The sequence below is a fragment of the Penaeus japonicus genome, unplaced genomic scaffold (assembly GCF_977035675.1).
Source record: "Penaeus japonicus unplaced genomic scaffold, GWHDUDI00000001_assembly GWHDUDI00000019, whole genome shotgun sequence".
Taxonomy (NCBI): Eukaryota; Metazoa; Arthropoda; class Malacostraca; order Decapoda; family Penaeidae; genus Penaeus; species Penaeus japonicus.
The window spans coordinates 20,163,827-20,171,326 of NW_028234421.1; positions in this window are offsets into that span (position 1 = coordinate 20,163,827).

Sequence of the window (7,500 nt, forward strand, 5' to 3'; positions counted from 1 at the left end):
TATTCTGATAAGCTGCTGGGACCTATATGCACACACGGGTATTCTCTCTCTATGTCTCTGTTTCAGTCTCTGTCTCTCTCCCTCTCTCTATATGTTTCTCACTTTTTCTCTTTCTCTCACACTTTCTTTCTCAATCTAAATATATGTTCATCTCTATCTCTCTTTCTCAGTCTCCCTTTCAATCTCCAAGGAAAATTTAAAATTAATACTGCCAATGATAATTGGAGAACGTCTTTATCTTTCAATATTTATTTCCAAGTACTGATGACTTAGTGATAATCCTACAAAGTTCAAGAAAGAAAGCATAGTGTGGCAGAAGAGTACATAGAATAAACTACAAAATTCCATAGTAAAAGAGTATAATACTAGAGTCTATAGTATAGTGTAAAGCGATAAAAACGTATGTTGTATCATACCAAAATACAATAACCGAAAGCCAAACAAGAGGACCGCACATAACAGCATTTTATCGGAACACAATACCATGATGAAGTAAAGGAACATTGGGGAATTGTCGAGTAGGTAAAGCCAAAAGTGTATTGGCGAATCCAAGCAAAAAACACAGTATTGAATATCATTTAAGTTTGTTTTTTTCATTCTTATTATGGGATCAAGGAGAGGATTATGTATATGTGTGTGTGTGTATCTGTGTCTGTGTCGGAGTCCATTGGTTAATATATATGTGCTATGTAAATACATGTCTGTTATATAATGTTTGCAAGACTAGTTTACACAAGTTGAAGAGCCAGACAAAGTTTCCTTAAATGTTGTGAGTATCTACATCCAGAACAGCGTTGTCTCCTTTGCCGTGTTTTTGTATGCCCTCAAAACAAAAGCATTTCCTCCGCTTGCAACACAGCTCTTACACGTCAAGCTAACCAGTAGAATCCTTGCACACTAAGCTCTTCAGTTGATGTTGCATGGATTCGGTGCTCGGGACTGACGTGAGATTCTAACAGCATCAATTTCGCTTTAGCCTTAAAGCGAGCAAAACTACTTTATGATTTCTTCTTGGGAATCCCCATGGAAATCATTGCATAACAACGGATATTGCAGAGATGGGCTCGATCTCGATCTCTCGCGAAAGTCTTTTGGAAACAGAAACTGATTTGGATATTCAGGGGTATTTTGGTCTTTTTTTAGATCTTGTAAGGACATTTTCTCTATCTTCCGTTCCCTAGATAATCCCTTTTGTTGCCTTTTATTTTCATTGACTCATTTGTGTTTTTGTTTCCTTCGAATTGTAACAAACTGATATAAAAAAAAGGTATTTCCACAGTGCAAGAGATGTTAATCTCATGAACACCAAAACGCTCTCTATTTCGTTGCACCGTAAAACAATATTAATTCTCAACCTTATCTCACATAATCTCTCTCTCTCCCAAAAATATATATTCATCAATCCAATGACAAAAAAAAGAAAAAAAAAGAAAAAAAAAAAAAAAAAAAAAAAACGAAAAAAAGAAAAGAAAAAGAAAAAAAAAGGAAAAAAAAAAAAGAATAAGAAAAAAAGATAGTCAGCTCTCCCGACCTCCAGACAACGGCGGAAATATCAATATCCAATCCGCAGCACTTCCACCCGCGTTTACGAGTCTTCGGAAGAGGTAACGGCACTTCTTGAGAGCTTTCGAGCCGCCTCTTGAAGGAAATCAAATCCACGTGCGCGGTAGTAATCGAATATTCTAATTCTGATAAGTTGCCTTCGAAGATGTGGAGGTTGAGAGAATTATGGTATTGCTTCTGTATAAAAATGGATTTGATGTGGAGGTTGGAATGGATGTGTGTGTGTGTGTGTGTGTGTGTAAGAGAGAGAGAGAGATAGATAGATAGATAGATAGATAGATAGATAGATAGATAGAGAGAGAGAGGAGATATATAGATAGATAGATAGATAGAGAGAGAGAGAGAGAGAATTAATGTGTGTGTGTGTACTTTAAAAGTAACGCGTATTTTATCTTTTCATTAGCTATGTTTCACACGCATTTCATTATATACTAAACTTCTTGACGCATCGGATTTTAGAACGATATATCAAACTCAAGCGACTGGCCAAATGAAACAGTTTCCTTTTCATAATCCTTCAGTGTCGGTGCTTCCCTTCGGTATGAGAGTCGTTTCGTCGTTTCGTTACTTGTTCGAAGACGTTTCGTTTCGTTCGTTCTTGCAGGATTTTCGTTTTCTTCCTTCTTCGTGGGTGTTTCGATTCGTTTCATTCTGTGGGAGTTTTGCTTTTTCCTTTCCTACAGGAGTTTCGTTACGTAGTTTCCTGCTGGAGGTTCAGTTCCTTCTTCCTGCAAGAATTTCGTTTCGATCCTTTCGAGTTATGCTTCGATCTTTCCGCAAGAGTTTTTTTTTTTTCTTTTTTTTTGTTACACCATGCAGGGAAATTCGTCCTCTATGTAAGAGGTTTATTTATCTTGTCTCATGCACAGGAGTTCCGTTTCCTTCTCCTTGCAGGAGTTTCATCCCATTTTCTCTTCCAATCAGAATTGCATTCGTCCTTTCCTGCAGGATATTCATTATTATTTTTTTTTTTTAATCAATTTTCCTGCACGGGTTTCGTTTCCTATCGCCTGAGTTTCATTGGTTTTCCTTTCTGTGCGAATTTCACTCGCTTACTCTCTTACTTCCAGGACTGCGTTCCTTTCTTCCTTGCAGGAGTTTCCGGGGACGTCGCCATTCAGAAATCGGGGTCGAGATGAAGTCCTTCTTCTCCTGTGAATGCCTCCTTGACCGCTTCATCTCAAGGTCCTTAGAGATGTTTCATGTAGTAGAGTCCTCAGGGTTGGCAAGTAGACGCTCTTGCTGTGATTACCGGATCAAGATGACGAGGAGAGGATGAGGAGGAGGAGGAGAAGAGGAGGAGGAGAAGAGGAGGAGGAGGAGGAGGAAGAGGAAGAGAAGAAGGAGGAAAAGGAAAGGGAGAAAAAGAAGGAGGAGGGGGAGAGTAAGAAAAAGAAGGAGGAAAAAAGGGGAGGGGGTGGAGGAGAAAGAGAAGGAGAAGGAGGAGGAGGAGGAGGAGGAAGAGAGGGAGAAGGAGAAGGAGGAGAAGGAGAAGAAGGGGAAAGAGAAGAAGTAGGAGGAGGGGGAGGAGGAGAGGGAGAAAAAAGAGAATGAGGAGGAGGAATAAGGGAACGAAGAAAAAGAAGACAAGAAGTAGTAGAAGAAGTTGGAGGGGAAGGAAGAGGAGTAGAAGGAAAAGGAGGAAGAGGAGGAGGAGGAAGGGAAGAAGAGGAGGAGGAGAGGGATGAAGAGGGAGAGGAGGAGAGGGAGAGGAGAAGGAGAGGATGGGGGTGATGGGGAAGGAGCAGAAGGGGGATGGAGGAGGGCTGGCAAAGGGGTACTGGCAGAGGGTAGGAGGGGGGGGGGTGCAAGGTCAGGTTTATACTTCGTGTTTCGTTTATTTTCTCGCCTTGTCCCAATCGTCGCACTTCCATTTACATCGTCATAATACTCTTTCTTTCTCTTTCTGATTCTCGGTTTCTCTCAGTCTGTCTGCCTCTCAGTTTGTCTATCTCTGTCTTTGTCTGTCTCTGTCTCTACCTGCCTCTGTCTGTCTGTCTGTTTGTCTGTCTGTCTCTCTTTCCCTCTCTTTAACTCATCTTGAAACATTCCATTCATAATCATTAGTATATTTGTCCACCTCTGTTCGTATCTCAATCTAACTCACAACACCTCTCCCCTCCTCTCCCTCCCTCCTTCTCTTTCTCTCTCTCATTCACTGCTTTGAGCAAACTCATGTTCGAGCAAATATTTTCCCCGAGTTCTGTGGAATAGCGCCCGATGCCTCTAATGAAATACACGATATTTCATACCTTTAATGAAGCAAAAGATGTCTTATGACTTTTTAATGAAGCAGTCTTTTGATATCCTATTCGTCTTTGGTGAATTATTGAGCGGCCTGCGTCACCGGTAGAAGCTTCGAACACAAAAATCATACATCTTTGTTCTGTTTGTACGTCTTTATAATGTAATGCGCGATTTCATTCCTCGTCCACAACATATGGTAGTAAGCGTGTTCGCCATGCATTTTTTTCTCTGCTGGCGCATGGAATGCACTCTGCACTATGAGAGTGGTGTTTTTGTCCTCCTCATCTTCGGTTTTTTCCCCACTTGCCTTTCCTCCTGACTTCAATTAAACTTTCACCGTCTTTTCATACTGATCCCTGCTTAACTTTTTTTTTTTTTTTTTTTTTTTTTTTTAACTTCTTCTCATTCTCCTTTTTCTTACACTTCTCTTTCTCTCTTTTCCTTTGTTTTCTCCTTCGACGGCCCCTCTTTATTTTCTTTTTTGTTTTCTTTTCTTTTCACTACATTTGTCAACATCATCTCATTACATTTTTCTTTTCTTCCTCCTCTCTCCATTATCCAAACCTTCCCCCTCCCTCCCCCCTTCCCCCGTCCCCCAACCCGATCCTCGTCTTCCTCCTTCGCCCCTCCCCCCATTCCATCTGCCCCGCCCCTTTTTACTCTTGAGGGTGTGCGAGTATTCAGGACACTCAAGGGAAGACCGACAATTATTCATTTTGTGCGGGAAAAGTTGTAAAGCCCACGAGCCTGTCATATATCATTCATGGACCCGCTTAAGCATTCAAGAGCAACACTCGAAGAGCTTGAGCGGGAGACGAGAAAAGGGGGAGGAGAAAGAGAGAGGGAGGGAGTGGGAGAGGGAGGGAGGGAGTGGGAGAGAGAGGGAGGGAAGGAGGGAGTGGGAGAGAGATAGATTGAGAGAGAGAGAGAGAGAGAATGAATCAGAGAGGGAAAGAAAGGGAGTACGAGAGCGAAGGAGGCAAAGGAGGGAGGGAAGAAGAGGTTGGGAGAGGAATAGAGAGAGACAGAGAGACCGAAAAAGAGTTGAGGCGAGGAGAGGGAAAAAGAAGGAAGGAAGGAGGGAAGGAAGGAAGGAGCTGAACTGATGGAGAATTCGTGCCCAGGATCGATGGAGGTCTTGCTGGGTACCACTGCGGCTATTGCTACTACAGGACCGTCGAAGATGGGTGCAAGAACTATGGTTGCAAATGAAGATGCCGTTGATGGCTACACGATCTGAAGGTGCAAAGCGGTTGTCGAGGGCAATTAACGCGCTCTGAAGTTGCAATTAAAGTAGTCGAAGATGGCTGCCATTAGAGTTTCCGATGGAGGTTGCAGGTTGCAGGACTCAAAGTTACAGATGAAGATGTCAGAGGTGGTTGCAAGATTCGATGTTGACATGGAGGCCGCCGGAATGGGTTGCAGGACTTGAGGTTACAATGGGCTTGTTCCTGGGGCGATCTTCGTAGGACAAAATGGCGCGAGGAGAACGCTTCAGAGAGGATTCGAAGCTGCTCGGAATCAAATCCTGTAAGGGGAGATTACAATAAAGCTTCGGATCTTAGTCTTGGACTGTAACTGTAACAGATTTCGGCGGTTGTTGAACTTAATGGGCTTGATAAAGTTGTTGGAGATACTTTGCTTTGATCTCTTAAGCTGCAGAGACTTGCAGAGTTGCCACGATTGCCAAAGTCGCCGTATCGCTCTGCTTTCGCGGAGAGAGAAAATTGCTTCGTGTTCTTCGAAGTGAATGCGTTACACACTAATCCAGAGGAAGATCTATTGCTTCATTATAATCCTCTTCAGCAGATTTATGATGTTGGAATCATTCTTCATTGAGGTTTAATCAAACACTTGTCACACTTAACAAGCGACCGAGACAGGTGGTTTGTGCAACACACAGTCGCTAAGCACACACAAGACAAATTGCATTAAGTTATAAATCACAAGTTGCACTCGTTAGGAAACCAAAGTAGTCATGTAATAGACAGTCTTCGCCAAAAATAGTGCCAAAGAATTTTTGATATTCATATGAGGTGTGACTACTGCCCACGCCATCCATGACACTCAGGACTTAACTTAAAAAAAGAAAGAAAAAAAGAAAGAAAAAGAAAAAAAAAGAAAGAAAGAAAGAAAGAAAGAAAAAAACATTTAGCGAAACGACGAATTCTGAGACATTTTCTGAGACGAATCACTGTGCGAGAAAGCGAGGAATTCGTTAGCAAATATTTACCGTTTTTTACAGGATCTTATATCTATCAATCACTGCTGCGATTCCGAGAAATTAAAAGCTTGGATGGATTTTACTTATTGATTCATTCATTCAGGATTTTGGCGAATGGAGCCCAAAAATATATTCTAACTTTTACTTTAATTATTTCTTTCAAATTCGGTTTTCACTATATGTGATACAATAAATGTTATTTATTATTATTATTATCATTATTTTTTACTCTCTCTCTGTTCTATATGCTATATATATCAGCAATGCGATCCGTATCAGCTCACATTGCAAGAACAGACTACAAACCCACAAAGCATGCGACACAACCGGCTCAATCTACCATTGCAACTCCGCATTAGCAATGAACCCAGGACGCACGCGGGGACGACCGATAACACACATAGGGGTTCACGCACCAAACGCAACATACGCAATTATTCAACGGATCGGCAACCCTCTTGCAAACCCTATGACCGATCCGCACTCGTGTTTGCTGTCGTTGTTAGCATTTCCCGGAATCAAATTATGACCGGCGCATCCGCAGAATGGAAAAAAAAAGAAATAAAAAACTGATCAGATATCACTAAATTGGGCGCCATGCAAGACCTAGTGACGTTCGGACGCTGATCAATGCTGTGGTCTTTTATGATGCAAATGATGATGTGATAGAAATAATGATGCCAAGAATGATGATTATAATGATGGTGAAAGTGATAATAATGATTCTTTTAATCATGGTGTTGATAATGCTGATAATAAGACTTATGATGATGATGACAGTAATGTTGGTAATGATATTGATATAATGATAATCATAATAAGGACAAAAATAATGATGAGGACAATAATGATAACAATGAAAAATAAAAATTATGAAGATGATGATGGCGGTGATAATTATGACAAATAATGATGATTATAATTTTGATAATAATGATGATAACAATGATAATCATACAACTTCTACGATTGCTGCTGTTACTACTACTACTATTACTATAACAACTACGACTACCACTTCTCCTACCCCCTACTACCACTACTATCACTGCTACTACTTCTACTACTATAGAAACGACAACACTTGCTATTATTACTACTACCATCACTACTAATAAAACTATCAGCACTATTACAACTAAGGATGATAACAATGATGATAACAATGATAATAATAATGATGATAAAATGATGATAATAACAATGATAATAAAATGATGATAATAATGATAATAACAACGATAATGAAATAATGACGAAATAAAACAAAAAAACTGCAACATCAACAATGATATAAAAATCGTAGAAGAAGAAAAAAAGAAAAAAGGCTCAGGTAAAATATGAATCAAGATACATATTAAGGACACCCACTTTTTTGTCTGTAAATTCTACAGAGAAGACGATTCCATGTTCAATCTTCGTGAATGATTCCCAACGAAAGACGAAATTCGAATCGGACGAAAGAA